At 37.9% G+C, this 18,259-nt stretch overlaps 1 protein-coding gene and 1 non-coding gene across 2 annotated transcripts in view; one reads left to right on the top strand and one right to left on the bottom strand.

Annotated features, from left to right (window-relative positions):
- The window catches only part of NIBAN1 (niban apoptosis regulator 1), a 152,006-nt gene that overhangs the window by 94,372 nt on the left and 39,375 nt on the right, over window positions 1-18,259 (bottom strand). The window lies entirely within an intron of this gene.
- TRNAM-CAU (transfer RNA methionine (anticodon CAU)) lies at window positions 15,133-15,205 on the top strand. Its single transcript has one exon. It is a non-coding gene; the product is annotated as a tRNA-Met (tRNA).

Below are 18,259 nucleotides of genomic sequence, written 5' to 3'. Positions count from 1 at the left end.
GCAGGTTTATTTTGAAGGTTAACAGCAGAAATAAGAACAATGTTTTCTACAAATGACCACAGCACCGAAATAAATTAAGGTGCCCATCTATACTAGGGATTTAGTAGAACAATACCCTCACATGTTAATAAAAGTAAGAGAAATGGAGGAGACACCAAGAAAGGGAAAAACACTACCGTGCTATACATTCCAATGCCCATTACCTTATCCAAGGGAAAATTTAAAATCCTTGTGGTCAGCTATTCCAGTGAACAGCTTTCTAGAACTTTGAGACCTTAAGTCTGCCCTCCTCTTTTTTTAGAGGAAGAAATTATAATAGTATTGTTGGAAGATAGATATGTATGTAAATATACCTGTATTTTTATGTACGCATTTTTCTTTAGCCATAATTAGATGAAAGCTAACTTTAAATTTCATTTCATTTGGAAAAACGTGCTTGGAAATTTTCAAGATTATTTTGCCATTACCTCACAGCATGCTTCCAATTTTCCCATGACACATCTGATGAGAATAAATCTTGTTTATTTTGCCACTTCTCTAAGCTGTCTAATGTCCCCAAAGGAAGCTGCAGATTGGCTGTCTTTTTCTTCATAAATATGAGAGGAAAGTGTGTGAAAAATAAAATTAAACCCATCTGACACAGCTACTTTTTCAGAAAGCATCACAAGAAGTATGAATTCAGAAGGAATCATGGTTGCCCATTAGACAGCCTTTTTTGGTTTTGAAGAAATACATAGCTGAAATTCACAAACTGAAATGAGATTTCCTTTGCTCCTTTTGAGTCTAATTATAGTTATTAAAATTTTTTGCACATATTTTATCAGAGGCTCTCAGATTATTCCAGAATCCTGAAAATATTCTTTGCTTTGAGATTGCGACCGTATAAATGAACACAATATGCACATTAAAAGAAATCAGGCCAGACTTAAAATAAACCAGGCGACAAGCCTAGGAATTTTACTAAGTGATTCCCCTTCCAACACAATAGGTCCTGGTGTCTCTTCCAGGTTTCTCTTTATTTTCCTAATTATATTCTTTTTTTCTTTCATTCCATTTTTCTTTTCCTCACACAGAAGTATATTTGCTTGAAATGCTTTCCACTATAGTTTCTACTTCTCTCTCAAGAATCTATACCATTTGTGTAAAAAAAAAGTGCATTTTTTAGAGAACTGTATTTGGGGCCCAGATACGTGTTTTGTTAGTCTGGGTATATGGGTAACGATAAGTAGGAGTGACTTGGCTAGGAAAATGAAAGATGATAATGCTAGGCTTACGAAGGTGCAGGTAGAACTTCATAAACCAGTTAACATTTCTGTAGGCTAGCTAACTTTCTGAGACTATTTACAAGGCAGATAAAGTACTCATTAGTGAAAATTATTTTAGCATGCTCTAACTTATCCTCACAAGAATTTAAGAACTGCCAAAATGGTTCTCATTCCTATCCACTTAATTCAGTCAGGCACTGTGTCCTCTGAATACAATTTTCTTGATAACAACCCAAGTATCTCCAATAATAAAGTCAGATCTAGCACAGTCTAAAATACAGCTCATCACATGCTTTTTTGACAATCTGTTGCCAGCAAAATAGTTAATCACTAAATTAAAATATTCTTGTGTAATGTACATTAGTGAAAAATTATCCAAAGCGATTATATGTGATGGTCTAAAAAAGGAGACAGAAAAAGGCCCATTAACTCTCTAATAGAAATAACTATTTAGATAGCATCAAGTTCTATGGAAACCCCATTTTTTCTATGGAAATTGCTCTTCTATAAAGTGATTTTACATGGTCCTTAACAAATGTCCTGAAACCTTCTAAGTTTAGCTCTGTTTGGAGTCCAGTCCTCACAGGTGAGATTCATTTACTCTAAACTAGTCATTACAGGCACCAAGGAAATTAAATATGAAAAAGAACTATAAATAACTGGGACTGCCTTCCACAATATCCCTAAGAAAGCAACTTGACTTCATCTGGACGGTAGCACAGATCTGCCAATGCCAATCACATTCCAACTTCCACATATTAATGGAAAGATCAAAGTTACAGACCTCCAGAGCTAGGTGGGATCATAATAATAAATTCCAATGTCCTCCTATTTTCAGATCAAGAAATTAATTGTCCCGTGGTCATAAAACTACTTAGTAACAGAACATTTGTAAAATGTTTTTTTAAATCAATGTCAATTTTGGGGGGCACCTGGATGGCTCAGTCTAAGCATCTGACTTTGGCTCCAGTCATGATCTCACGGGTCGTGAGTTCAAGCCCCGCGTCGGGCTCTCTGCTGACAGCTCAGAGTCTGGAGCCTGCTTTGGATTCTGTATCTCCCTCTCTCTCTAACCCTCCCCTGCTCACCTCTCTTTCTCTCTCAAAAATAAATAAACATTAAAAAAAGTTTTTTAAATAAATCAATGTCAATTTTTAAAAATGTTTTATTTTATATTTGAGAGACAGAGAGATAGTGCAGAGGAGGGGCAGAGAGACAGAAACAGAATCTGAAGCAAGTCCCAGGCTCCAAGCTGTCAGCATAGAGCCTGATGTGGGGCTCAAACTCATAAGTAGTGAGATCATGACCTGAGCCAAAGTCAAACGCTTAACCAACTGAGCCACCCAGGCACCCCAGTCAGTGTCAGTGCTTTTAGCAGAGTTTTTCTTTCTACTAAATACTACATTGATTTTTATAGAAGAATTCAAGCACTCCTTTTTTTATTAATGGAGGAATGTAAATAATCTTTGGTAATAAAAACCATATTGTCAGGAAGCCTTGTGAAATGATCTTAAATTTGAGTAGAAAGATTTTTGTTATGGCCAATTTTGTGTGTCAACTTTACTGAGCCATGGGGTGCCCAGATACTCTGGATGTGTCGGTGAGGGTGTTTCTGGATGAGGTTAATATTTGAATAGGTAAATAAAAAATGAAGATTGCCAACGCCAATGTTGGGTGGACCTCATCCAATCAGTTGAAAGCCTGAATAAAACAAAAAGGTTGAGCAAAAGGGAATTTCCTTCTTTCTAGCTTCCCTGAGCTGGGACATTGTTTTTTTTCTTGCCTTTCAACTTGGACTGAAACATTGTCTCTTCCTGGGCTTCTAGCATGCTGGCTTTCATAGTGGAGCTAGCCTTCAGCTCTTCTGGGTCTCCACCTTGCTGACCTCAGATCTTGGGACTCATCAGCCTCCATAATCCCATGAGCCAATTCCTTTCTTTATTTTTATTTTATTATTTTTTTCCAAATTCCTTATTAAAAAAAATATCTCTCTCTTTCTTCTGTTGGTTCTGTTTCTCTGGAGAACCCTGACTAATACAGATATAACCAACCAAATACATTATTGAGTCCCAAAACAATTACTAATTTATTTCATTTAATCTATACATATTAAACCGTTGGGTCAGTAACAAATTAAAAGCAATGCAAATGTCTAGTGCTTCAATATAATGAGTTCTAAATTTATCAGTACAATCAGCATGCCAATGTCTTTCAGAATACATTCGGAAATACATGGAATCTGTATTTAAAACATTCCATTAAATGATTTATGAAGGACAGTAAAAGCATTTGGCTCAGATACATCCCAATTGGCAGAAGTTGCCAGCAAGAAGGCAGAGACCCAGCAAGGCTCTGGGCACAGGGGAAACAAATTGACCTTAACTGAGCACCCCTTAATCTCATTCAGGTGTTCCAATTAAATGGCATCACTGTTTCAATTAAAGCTACAGTCTTTGCTGACTAATAACATAAGGCTCCCTGGGAAATGCACTAATTAGGTAGATTTTCTTATTTACTGATTAAGAATGTGTTTTGTACCAAATCAAGGTTAAAAGGTACTGCTGTGAACCAGGCCTATCATCCACATGATATTTGAAATGTCTTCAACACAGTTTTTCTGCCCTCTTCTCTGTTTCCTACTTTATATGAGTCAAGAGGTGAGATGTGTTGCCACTAATAAGAAGGTTGTGCCTATGTCTGTGTTTTCTTTAATTATGAACAATTTCAAGCATATAGAACATAAAGTGAAGAATATATATTCCTACCATCCAGCTAAACAAAATCTTAACATATACCATATTTGCTAACAAAAGATTAAACAAAACATTACAGCCACATTTGTAGCCCCCTCTACCCTGCCCCACAACATGACTAGGCACCACTATACTCAAAGCGGTATTTATTCCTATAAGTCATTTTAGGTTCTTACAACATAGGTAAATATCAATACATATATCCATGTATAACTAATAGCATTGTTATGCATATTTTCTGACAACTTTGCCTGTCATTCTGCAGCTTGCTTAAGGCAGATAGGTAGATCACGTATATGTCATGTATATGTATATCATGTATATGTGTGATATGTATTTCTAGTGTATTCATTTTAACGGATATCTATACTTCTAACACATCTCACGATTTATCTGTCTCCTTGTTGATGGGCCTCTCACTTGTTTCCTCTTTTGCTCTTCTAATCAATGCTGTTGTGAATGTATATGGGTCATAAGCATTAGTTTCTCTAGAGTGTATGTATAGAATATTGGGGCAAAGTGCGAGCATCTTCATCTGCACTTGATATTGCCAAATTTCTCTCTGGGGGACGGCGGGGGGGGGGGGGTGGTAAGCTGTGTAATTCACACCCTACCAGCAGAGTATAAGAACTTCCTTCCTCCCACATCTTTAGAAACTCTAAGTATTGTCCCACTTATACATTTTTGTCTATTTTGATCTGTAGAAAATGGTACCTTAATTTACATTTATCAAAGTAATAGTGAGTTGAGCACTTTTCCATATATTTATTGGCCAGTCAGGTTTCTTATTCTATGAATTCACATCCTTTCTCCACACATCTTCTTCTTACTGATACATAGGCATTATCTGTCAATTTTAGGTATGAATCCTTCTCAGATAAAAACATTTCTGTTGTCTTTTCCCCATCTGTGGCTTGTCTTTTCCCTTGGATTACAGTGTTGAAGAACAGCTTTAAAGTTTAATGAAGTCAGATGTAACTATCTTATTCTCTCTGGTTTGTGTTTTTAGTGTCTGGTTTAGGAAATCCTTCCTTGCTATTGTCTTCATAATGATATTCTCCCTCATGTTCTTCTAAAAGGACGTTAGCACAAGGCTTTTTACAACCTGGAATTAATTTCTGTGTGGACTATGAGCCATGAATCCATACTTTACCCTACAGATAACTAATTATTCCAGCAATATTTATTTTGCATTTCTTCCAACATGTGCCTATTTCTGATATATTCCAAGTTTGCATATTTGAATAGGTTGCTTTTGAGCTCTCTAGTCTATTCCATTGGTCTATTGTCTATCCCTGTGCTATTGGTACCATACTGTCTTAATTATTATAGTGTTAATACGAATTTCTGGGGGCACTTGGGTGTCTCAGTTGGTTAAGCATCTGACTTCAACTCAGGTCACGATCTCACGCTTCGTGAGTTCGAGCCCCATGTTGGGCTCTGTGCTGACAGCTCAGACCCTGGAGCCCGCTTCAGATTCTGTGTTTCCCTCTCTCTCTGCTCCTCCCCCACTCTATCTCTCAAAGATAAATAAACATTTAAAAAAATAAGAACTTCTGCCATCAGGAGTGTAAAGTCTTCCCACTTGGTTCTTCTTCAAATTGTCTTAGATATTCTTTAGCCAATGCTCTTCCATAGAGTGAATTATGTCAAGTCCCACAGAAAAACAATGTCAGGATTTTGATTGGAAAAACAGTGAATCTGTGATTATTATGACGCCGATAGTTTTATGATATAATCTTCCCATCTAAGATTGCTGCTAGCCCAGACAGCATTTACGTGCAAACTAGGAAAAGCTACCCTTTCCTACAGCCAGCCTCACATGAGTGAAGAATGCAGCACAGGCTGGTTTTGACCTCTGCTAACCCTTCTTTAGTTAGGAGCCTCCTGCTATGAACATCCTGAGTCATTGTAGACAGCAGCCCTGTTCTCATTCATTAGCATGGCATATCTCTTCATTTAGTCAAGCCTTCTTTAATGCTCTGTGATGACATTTTGTCATTTTTATTCATGAAGATTTTTGCACATATTTGTTGATTTATTCCTAAACCCAATTTCATATGGATTTGTCTTGTTCTTATGAATGGAATCTTTTTTCTTTTACATTTTTAATTGGTTATTACCAGCTCTTAACTCCGATATGTTTGTCTTATACCCAGAAACTTTATTTTTTTATATATGAAATTTATTGTCAAATTGGTTTCCATACAACACCCAGTGCTCATCCCAACAGGTGCCCTCTTCAATGTCCATCACCCACTTTCTCCTCTCTCCCACCCCCATCAACCCTCAGTTTATTCTCAGTTTTTAAGAGTCCCTTATGGTTTGGCTCCCTCCCTCTCTAACTTTTTTTTTCCTTCCCCTCCCCCATGGTCTACTGTTAAGTTTCTCAGGATCCACATAAGAGTGAAAACATATGGTATCTGTCTTTCTCTGTATGGCTTATTTCACTTAGCATCACACTCTCCAGTTCCATCCACGTTGCTACAAAAGGCCATATTTCATTCTTTCTCATTGCCACATAGTATTCCATTGTGTATATAAACCACAATTTCTTTATCCATTCATCAGTTGATGGACATTTAGGCTCTTTCCATAATTTGGCTATTGTTGAAAGTGCTGCTATAAACATTGGGGTACAAGTGGCCCTATGCATCAGTACTCCTGTACCCCTTGGGTAAATTCCTAGCAGTGCTATTGCTGGGTCATAGAGTAGATCTATTTTTAATTTTTTGAGGAACCTCCACACTGTTTTATACCCAGAAACTTAAAAGAAAAAAAACTCTTTAAATTAATTTATCTTTAAATTATCTTGGATTTTCTATGCACTCAATCATATCTTCTGCAACAAAGTTCAAAATTCCTCATTATACCATGCAATTGCCATTCTAGAGTTTATTAAGTCCCAACATGAAGGCACGTTTTAATTACATGTGAGAATTAAATCAAATGGGTTATTTCAGTTTAGAAAAAGACTTTAGATTCCTAGTTAACAGATCTGGAAAATATATGGATAGAGTAAATTGATTTTGTTTGCCATTTTTGCCCCCAACTATAATTAGTCCATTATTAAATAAAAACATCAAGATTTGTGTTTCATTAAGGATTCATTAAATTAGTGTGGTTCAGCTTGAGTTTCTGTACCTTTTATCAAAAGCCTTCCTTTTAAAACAATTTTTGTAGTCACTGCAACATATTCTTTTTTAAAATTAAGGGATCTAGAAAAATAGAAAATTCTATTCCCTACCTCAGACCCACTGAATGAGAATGTACTAAGACTGAATGGAAATCCTGTCTTCTCAATATATTCTTCCAGTTGAGTCTTATGATCAGGACAGTTTGGTATTTAATAGCATCCCTGCAGGCGTCCCAACAGTGCAGAAGAGAGAGCAAAGCTGTCTGTTTGGCTCCACTACAAACAAATGAGCTCCAGACTGGGCTGGACTCAGCACTATTTAGCAAGCCTTTTCTCATGCTCGGTGACTGCCTTGTCCACTCTCCAAAGCAACTACTGCACCTTCATCAGTATCCTCAGGCTCCCTTCCCCGCTCTCCCTTTACTCCCAGAAGACTTCCTCTTTCCAGAAAATAAAGATAAACCTTAATTCTCTCCTATCCATTCTCAAGTTCATCCCTTGTCCACTATACTTTTCCTTTTTCCAGCCTGTCTCAAAAGGAAGACATCCCAATCCACTTCCTCCAAACGCTTACCCCATCAATGATGTACCTTTTCTTGGATTGTCATTATCTTCCTTTTCACTGGGTTTTACTTCAAGCCCCAAAATGTGCTCAAGTTCTGAAGGAAAAAAAAGTACTCACCTACCTCTCAGGCAATTGCGCTCTTTTTTTCCCTTCACCATCAAACCTCTTGAACAGTATTCCAGATTCCTCACCTCCTATATGCTTCTTAATCAGCCACTCTTTCTGGAAACACAATCCCACTGCACAGGCTGTATACACCCCAATGATTCTCACATGTGTGTCTGCGATCCCAACCTCTGCTACATTCTGTCACAGATTTCCTACTGTCTATTGCTATATAACTCCATAGCTCATTGAAAGTGCATTTCTTGTCCCTGACTCCTAAGAGCCTAGAAAGGTCAGTACCAGGCACATAGTATGCCTTGATAAATATCTGTTAGATTGACACTGTAATATTAGCAATATTAGTTCTATACTGGATGCATCTTCCCTGCCCATCTTCTCAATCTCTACCACCTGTTCTTAGTCTCTTCCCAGGACTAAGGGGAAAGCAGATGGGAAATTAGTTTGCCAAACAAATAGAACATTTATACCAACATTTAAACCTGTAAGTACCTTTATAATTCTTTAGAAAACTCTATTCCAAAACTGTTTCTTTCATACTATGAGTTTATTTTCCCCTCATCAGGGGACCAGATAGGCTTTCAATAAATAATAATTTGTCAGAAAGCAATATATTTAGCTATATACTGATTAAGTATGAGACAAATTGCAAAAAAAATTAAATAAATAGGTAATCTTAAGCGTTTAGATATCTGGTACAGGGGCACCTGGCTGGCTCAGTCAGTAGAGCATGCAACTCTTGATCTCAGGGTTGTGAGTTCAAGCCCATGTTGAGCATGAAAGCTACTGAAAGAAAGAAAGAAAGAAATCCTACAAATAGATAATAGATACCTAGTACAAATTGGACTGTCCTCATCTGTTGATGAATCAAACTAACCTCGCAGCAGCCTGAGGCTCACAGCAGGAACACTTTATTCCTTTTCTCTAAATCCAATCTGAGCTTTACTGTTCCACTGGGAGCAAATCATCAAAACTATACATTTACAAAGAAAGTTGTAAGGTAAACATATAGATTAAGACCATGCTTACATGTCACAAAAATAATTGGTTGATTTAATCCAACTCAGCATGAAGGGGGAAAGAATTGAGTTTAAACAGCGTGAATATTGGAAATTTGTTACCTATTAGAAAAACAAAAGGCTCAAATTTATGCTGGAAATAATTTTATAAATTTTTTTTTTCAACGTTTTTTATTTATTTTTGGGACAGAGAGAGACAGAGCATGAACGGGGGAGGGGCAGAGAGAGAGAGGGAGACACAGAATCGGAAACAGGCTCCAGGCTCCGAGCCATCAGCCCAGAGCCTGACGCGGGGCTCGAACTCACGGACCGCGAGATCGTGACCTGGCTGAAGTCGGACGCTTAACCGACTGCGCCACCCAGGCGCCCCAATGCTGGAAATAATTTTAAAAGAAAGACCATTAAGAAGAAAATTAGTGAGATATTTTGTCATCTGTTTTCCTGTTTTCTGTGCAGGGTGTCTGTGGTGCTTGGACTTGTCTATATTTGGGTAATGGCAGCAGGTGAGGTGTACAAAGCAGCTGCCTTTGAACTTCCTGGGGGGGGCGGTGGAAGACATTCTGTAAACATCCTAGGTAATGAGCATAAAATATATCTGAATACACAATGCCTTCTATGAGTCACAGGTTCTTTAATAATCTTTAGATAAACAAATAAATAAAACAAACATTAAACAATAACCAAAAAACAATTTTTTAAACCACACATACTCAAAAATAATCTCCAGATGGAAGGAAATTCCCTTAGGAAGGAAAAAGGAAAAGTTTTGTCTCAGTTATGCAGGACTAGAAAGAAAAGAATATATACACATATATATATATCACGTATATCTTATATATACCATATATAGTTATTTTCATATACATATATATACATACACACACACACACACACATATATATATATATATATATATATATATATATATATATATATATATTATGGTTTTAAATAAATAAGACCTGCCAACCAAAGCCAGGAAAATGAATGGACAGGAAATGAGGCAAACTTGAAAGAGGAAGTGGTTTTGAGCCGTCAACAAGAGGGGATTGAAGAGTAGGAAACCCACAAGATGGGTAAAAATGGAAAATCAAGGGCTTTATCTTAAGAAAGAAACTCAGCCCATGACTAGATTATCACAAAGATGCATAACTCAACCAATTAGTCGTTTATGGCTATTTAAAGAGACTGAGAAGATAATCAAGAGAGAACAAAAAGAAAGAAGTTGTATTTCCCCTCAAAATACTTGTAAATCATTAAATCATTAAAAATATAAAGGAAACATTTTTTTTTATTTTTTATTTTTTTCTTAATTTTCAGGTTTGAAATAGAGTGTGAGCAGGGGAGGGGCAGAGAGAGAGGGAGACACAGAATCCAAAGCAGGCTCCAGGCCCGGAGCTGTTAGCACTGAGCCCGACACAGGGCTTGAACTCACAAACTATGAGATCATGACCTGAGCCGAAGTCAGATGCCCAACTGACTGAGCCACCCAGGAGCCCCTAAAGGGAAACAATTTAAATGTAAAATAAGAATATCTTTCTTTTGATTATATAACCATCTGGGATTTTTAAAAATTCAGTACTTTGACCTTAGATATCTGAATTGTTATAAAACTTGGTAGTTTATCTGCTACTTTGAAGTTATATAAAAGTTGAAGCAAGTAAAAATTTTCTTCCATAAAAAAGTAATGTATTTCCTGATCTTAGAAATAAAGTATGGCATATTTTAAGTTGAATGCAAACATTAAAATATATTTGTGAAAGGAAACTAACATAGCATGTAAAAATGCACATCATAAAAGTAAGCAACACCAACAGAAAAGTGAACATAGACTTTTATAGAGAGATCACAAAGAAGTTAAAGAAACAAAACCAGATGGGCAGAGAAAAAAAGACTGGAAGGACCTATATTAAAACAGTAACAGTGGTTACCATTGAATAATAGGCCCATGGATGAAATTTTTCCCTTCTATTTTTATAAAGGGCTATGCTTTGTAGACATACTGTATTTTTAAATGGGTAATAGAGAAACTTTCTCCAGAGAAACAGCACAGACAAATAATAACCTGCTTAGGAAAGGTTTAAAAACCCTGGGTAGAAAGTACACAACTACACATATAAAACCATTCTGCATTATTAAACTCGTATTTAAAAATCAAGGCAAATAGGTGTCCCATTAACTGCTAGAGCATGGCATAATCAATCCAGTCATTTTAAGAGTAGTAGTAATCAATAGTAATCCCTGGAAAAGCATCAATTCTGCCATCATTTTCGAGAACATTCAGACAGTTGAAATAAGCAATTGATTTAGCTCAACTATAACTCTGTGCTTGGGTTATTTTAAACATGTAGTCCCAATTTTAAAAAACCAGTAATTACATAAAAATACCAATTTTGGCTTAATTATTTTTCTCATTTTTTTTGCTTCTATATTACAATTTTAACACATGATTCTGTCAAAATATATTACATGTTTATTATGTGCACACAATTGTAATAAATGAATTGATGCAGGTCAAAGTAGAAAAAGGAACAGGCCCCCCCACTCTCCATCCTCACTGATTACCTTCTTCACTCCCTTATTTTCCCCAGGCCCTCGCTGCTGTCCCACTCCACCTGCACACGTACAAGTAACTGTCACTGTGGAAAGATCTCACACATACTGGGAAGTATAATAAGCATGTAAAATACAATGACACAAAATCATTTCCTTAACAGTTCAGTGTAATGTAATTTCTGCTCCCAACTATGACCTTGGTGTCATGGGTTGTCTATAGAAAGTCCCCTCCTTGGAATTCTAGTGAGTCCTTTCTAAATCCCAAAATACTTTACTCTTTTAATCAGTGTTACTAAAGCATAATTTGCACGCAATAAAATTCACTAATTTCAAGAGTACAATTCAATGAGTTTTGACAAATGTTTATAATTGTACAACCACACTTGATCATGATATAAAATACAAAATATTTTTAGCATTCCAAAAACCCAATTAAAAAAAAGTCAGGCTATCTAACAAATAATTACTTTTATCCCCTTTTAAATATTCAACTACCCTAAAATCATAATATTTAAAATGTTTCTGGGCACCTGGGTGGCTCAGTTGGTTGAGCATCTTACTCTTGATTTCAGCTCAGGTCATGATCTCTCATGAGTTCCAGCCCCACACTGCACTCTGCATTGACAGTGTGGAGCCTTTTTGAGATTCTCTCTCTCCCTTTCTCTCTGCCCTTCCCCCACTCATTCTCTAAACAAACAAACAAACAAACAAACTTTAAAAACAAACTAACAGGGGTGCCTGGGTAGCTCAGTCGGTTAAGCATCTAACTTCGGCTAAGGTCATGATCTCGAGGTTTGTGAATTCAAGCCCCACATAAGGCTCTCTGCTGTCAGAGCACAGAGCCCACTTCAGATCCTCTGTCTCTGTCTCTCTCTGCCCCTCCCCTGCTCTCTCTCTCTCTTTCTCAAAAAAACAAAAAAACATTTAACAAACAAACAAAATATATGTCAGTTCCATGAATGCTTAGTCAAAAGTGTTAAAGAGTATACCTGCTAGATTAGATTATCATGAGATGCCAATAGGAAGATTTGTCTCATTTGTACTGAGCATTGTGTTTGGTGTTTAAAACACCATCACTTTTCATCTTCTAACTAGCTGTGAGACCACACCCAGCAGATGAGAGCAGAAGCAAACCTCCAGAGATAGCAATAGGAGTAATATTTAAAAAACAGGAATCAAGAACTCTTCCAACCCCAAGAGAAGTCCAGGGAACATCCACAGGATCCGTACACCCAGGTCCCGCTGAAGTTGTCCACTTTCATGCTCAGTGACCAAAGCCACAGCTCTATCTCTCTTACACTTCGTCTCCTGCAGACTTTTCAGGACTATCCAGTTTTCTGGGCCTTTCCTTATCCTCTTTCACAATGTCCTGCTCAGTGTTTGTGTTTTTGTTTTTTAACCAGTAAGTGGCTGGAGGAAAAGGGGTAGGGTAAAAATCAAATATATCCGTGTTTCAAATGATCCGCAATGAAATAAGAGTCTTCAGAGATGAAGTTCTAGACAGACTACTGAGAGGAAAGTTTGAGTTGCATTCAATTTAGAGTCAAGGCTGCCAAAATATAGATGTATCTATCAACCTTCCTCCTGGAAGATAAAACAACTGACAGTTTGATTTCTCTTGGCAGGTTTCCCACATCTCTGTTTGTGGGGATGTACTCTGCAGTATGGGGATGCCTGAAATGAGCGTGCTCAAAGTGATAAGAATGAAACTGACTCAGGGGGGGGTAAGTTATGTGATTTCAACACAGGTTTTCCTGTATGTACACGGAAAGACATGCTCTACTAAATGAGGACCGGCAAGAAGTCAATCAGACAAGAAAAGCACAAAACCATCCATTGAATAAACTCCTAACTGGTGCATATTATGGGTGGAAGGGAGCAAGGGCAAATTAGGCGTATGATACCTCTACACATAAATATACAGGTACCAACTTGGGAAACAAAGTTTAAGGGTATGGATGCTCAGGGCTTCAGCCTCCCTCCTGGCAGAGCTGTTTGGTAAGAGGAATGTGGTCACCAAATGTCCACGATGGTTTTAGGACATATGTTAATGCACATCAGCAAAACAGAACCATAAGGGGATGTGACTCAACTAATTTAGTCTTTAGTGATAGATGCAATACTTCAGCAAGAGGTAAGAGGGTCTCTGGCCACGTTTTGATGCAAATGTGCTTCCTTGCTCCTCAAATGCACATTTTCTCCACATTTTAACAATTCTACATTGGGAGTGTGTCTTATAATCAATGGGGTCTTACAATTGTCTGCCATGAAGTTGCTATTATGACCTGGTTCCACGAGCATGAACTTGGTCACAGCCATTCATTTTGCAGTCGCCATAACTGGGCTTTGTTTTATAGCTAGTGTTGGATTTCATTGCCATTTTTATATGTCTTTAAAAGATTATACTGATTCAACATCAAAACAAAAACTATCGTGTAAATAGAAAGGCAGGCGAATGGGGTTGCAGGATAAATTTAACATTAATGGAATAAATATTTAACTTTGGAAAAATAACCACAATTCCCTCTTTGATTGCAAAGCAACAGTTAACGGTTGTATGGGATCTAAACAAGAGATAGGGGAGGTTGAGTTGCATTTTGTTACAAAGATCCATGAAAAGTACTGTCTACCACATGCCAAGCAGTACAAGTGAAAGCAGGCAAAAGGGCCAGATACCTCGGAAGAGATGCAAGAAACGTCAAAGCAATGATAAGCCAGGATGGTCAATTCAGGTGTAATGCAGGATGATTGTTAAACACCGTTGGCAGCACTTTTTTTCTTAATGGTACATATGACCTTATAATTGAGGTCATATGCAAGTCAGTGAAATACCACAGTCAAGTTTGTCTTCAGCACCCTTCTCTCCAGATAGCTCAATACACTTCCCAGGTGATTCTGCCTCTTAGTATCACCTCCCTCAGGAATACTAATATTTGAAATACAATACCTAATTATAAAATGAAATATGGACAACACTGCTTCAAAACCCTAAAACTGTTTTTGCATTATTCCTTCAAATAATCCAGCATATGGAAAATCATAGGTTCAAATACACTTGACTACTTTATTGGTGGCTACAGATCGCCAATTTCATCCAAAAATCATGAATTCTTTCCTCTTGCATATTTGGCTTCTTTGACTTGAATTTTATGATTTGTCTTTCAAGAGTCTTGAAAGCTATTAATGTTTGGTATAGGATTTAAGAAAGACAGAGTCTGGGCATAATCAAAGAAAAACTTATCTGCCTCTCTATTCCTTCTTAGCACCAGTCTCTTTATATCTGTTTTCTCTAGCATATAGAAAAGGCATCTCTTTATTCATGCCAAGGACTGCCCAAACCCTTCCAACAAAAGTAGAAACACATCAGATGGCAATTACAATGGAAAACTCTCAATAACCCAGAAAACATGACAAAAATGCTGTCCAAAATTTGTTTGGACATAGAGGAATTTTATTTATTTGTTTGTTTATTTTATTTTATTTTATTTTATTTTATTTTATTTTGAGAGACAGAGAGAGTGGGGCAGGGGCAAAGAGAGAGGGAGAGAGAATCCCAAGCAGGCTCCAGACTATCAGGGCAGAGTCCAATGCAGGGCTTGATCTCATGAACTGAATCGTGAGATCATTTCCTGAGTCAAAATCAGGTCAGACACTTAACTGAGTCACCCACGTGCCCCTACACAGGGGAATTTTAAAAAGTAACTAGACTGGAAATGCCTGGCTGGTTCAGTTGGTAGAGCATGTGACTCATGATCTCAGGGTCGTGAGTTTGAGCCCCACATTGGGCATGAAGCCTACTTAAAAAAAACAAAAGTAACTAGACTGAATTAAATACAAACTGCCAAGTTTAACACTGAAAACCCTTCCAATACCCATGAAATATTCCCAGCTTACATTTTACTCTTACTTCTACTACTTCCCTACATTCCCGTCAAACTAGACTATTGTTCTGCCACCATGACCAGTACCTTCCCATGTCCCTCTACCTAGAATGCCCTTTCTCCAAGTCCATTTCAACCCTTCAGAATCCTAACAATCCTTCGAAGTCCATTAATTCAATGGATATTAAACACAGTCTATGTACACAATACTAAGGATAAAAAAAGTAATTTGGAAGGTTCCTGCCCTGAGGAATCACCAGTCTGACCTATCTTAAATATATCTTCTGCAAAGCCCCATTAGATCCCCTCAAATACCTGTGATCTCTCTTTCCTGTAAATCTTCTTCTCTTGTATTATTTCAACTAAAGAATCTTGTACTAATCTCCCACTATATACCAGAGATAATATTGGGCACATTTGCATACATTTACATTACATAACCCATACAAGAGCTTCACCAAGTAGAGTCTCCATAGACCCACCAGGCACATAAGAAAACTAATGCTCATAAATTCACATTCATGGCAAGTGTCCTGTTCAGCATCAGAATCAAGGTCTATTGGTTTTTGTATCCAGGGCTCTTTACATCAACATTTCAACAGCATTTATGTGATTCTATTGTTTGTGTGATCATTTTGCCTTTTTTTTTAATGTTTATTTATTTTGAGACAGAGGGAGACAGAGCGTGAGTGGGGGAGGGGCAGAGAGAGAGGGAGACACAAAAACCGAAGCAGGCTCCAGGCTCTGAGCTGTCAGCACAGAGCCTGATGCAGTGCTCAAACCCACGAACTGTGAGATCATGATCTGAGCCAAAGTTGGACGCTCAACCAACTGAGCCACCCAGGCGCCCCCATTTTGCCCTCTTAATGACAATATTTTATTTTTATTTATTGTCTATTCTTTATTTTCTATTTTTCATTTTTATTTATTCCTGTTTTAATAAGAATCGAAACTAATTCTAATGTATAGTTTGAACACCAACTATATGAAATATCTGGCTTAGAGCAAGTGCTCGAAACTTGTTTACAAAAAAAATGTGTTCCAAGTATTCTGGTGAGCGCCAGCCAATGCTGGTCATAATGATGCAGAGATGAGGGTCTAAGAGCAGCCTCCTCCCCGACATTGTGAGAAGTGGGGACATTGAGAACTCACTGGTCCATGAAAGGGTAAACAATCTATGTTGACCTGATTGCGACTGAGGCCTAAAGTAAGCAACACACTGGTAATGTATTAAAAGAAAAAACATGAAAAAGAGAAGTTTGCAAGAATTCAGACTGGTCTGATCATGCTCTGTTCACAAATGCTGGGTGAGATGTAAGTACCTAGGACCAGAGAAAGCCTAGGTAGGTAAATTGCAAAGTCCGAATCCAAGGATTCCAAATTAGTCAAGAGCTAAGGTTGTTTTTTAAGCTTTGACTGGGACCTGGGATCCAGAAAGAAAAACATTCCTCCTTCTCTAGGAACTTATGTAGCTGAGAGAGAGCTCAGCTCGCGTCTTGAAGGAGAAGAAGCTACACAGAGAGAAAGGCTACAGGCTCACGGTTGAAAGCAAACACAGACTAACCAGAGAGACATAGGATTTCAGAGTTGGAAGGAATCACAGCTATTTCCTAATCAAACCTACTCTTGTGATAGACACAAAAACAGGGGAGTTGAATCTATTTAAAGGTTACACTTAGGCTAAGCTAATTCAATAACGTGAGCTTGCCCAATTATAACTGGCCTCATCCAAATATAGCTGTGCTCCCAAGATTCCGTCACCAGGCAGTGAAAGCCATATGCACTCAAAAGGAATGGATATATGCACTGCCTGAGCCGTGACGGACACTGGGAGCAGCGGATCATGGGAGAGAAAAATCACTGGAGTGTTCACAGATTTGGGGAGTACAGTTCTAGAGGCAGACACTCTCTATTTTTGATCCCCTGGAAAGTGAAAGTAGAAAGCTCTCCGGAGTAAGTGGGATGAAGAGCCACCCCAGGGAGCTCTCTGTTTGTGGGGTCTCATATTTATCATATTCCCAGACTGCTGTCTCTCACTATGTACTAGTTTCCTGCGGTTGCCGTAACAGACTACCAAAAACTTAAAAATAATAGAAACGTATTATTTGCTTCCAATAATAGAAACGTATTCTCCCACCATCACAGAGGCCAGAACTCTAAAATTCGTGTCACTGAGATGAAATCAAGGTGTCATCAAGGCCACACTTCTTGTTTGTGTGTGTGTAGGTGTGTGATCTCCCTCTGCCTCTCTCTAATAAGGACACATGTGATTGCATTTAATCACCTCCTCTCAAGAACCTTAACCTAATCACATCTGCAAAGACCCTTATTCTAAATAAGTGAACATTTTACAGGTTTCAGGGATTAGGGATATTCTTCAGTCTCCCAAGTCATGTTAACAAAAGTCCACCCTTAATATAAAAATATTTTCTGTTAATGTAAACTGTTAACGCAAAAATATTTTCAAATAAAGAAACTCACAGGAAGCCACACTGTGAGACTCTTCTCCATCCGATTCCTATTCCTCCTGTGCCCCTTTGTTACTTGCATAGGGACATTTCTTTATAAGGACTGGGTTTAAAATTTTTTCTAATGTTTAAAAAAACATTTTGGGGGAAGGTGGAGGGGCAGAGAGAGAGGGAGACAGAGGAGCCAAAGCAGGCTCTGCGCCGACAGCAGAGAGCCCGATGCAGAGCTTGAACTCATGAACTGTAAGATCATGACCTGAGCTGAAATCAAGAATTGGACGCTTAAGCGACTGAGCCACGCGGGCACCCCAAGGAATAATTGTAAGTTGACCTAAGGAAGCAATAAATGCTAGGCAGTACAAACATTCAAAAATCTAGTAAAATCATGTAGGTCTTCATTCCTGACTTCTTTCAGCAGCAGATTTAAAGCTCCTTCCTAAGATGGTTCTGGAGGTCCTCCAAAAGCCCTTCTACTTCAAAAAGTCACCATCAC

This window comes from Panthera onca, chromosome F1 (genome assembly GCF_046562875.1).
Source record: "Panthera onca isolate mPanOnc1 chromosome F1, mPanOnc1 haplotype 2, whole genome shotgun sequence".
Classification (NCBI taxonomy): Eukaryota; Metazoa; Chordata; class Mammalia; order Carnivora; family Felidae; genus Panthera; species Panthera onca.
This window is presented reverse-complemented; position numbering and strand designations above follow the sequence as displayed.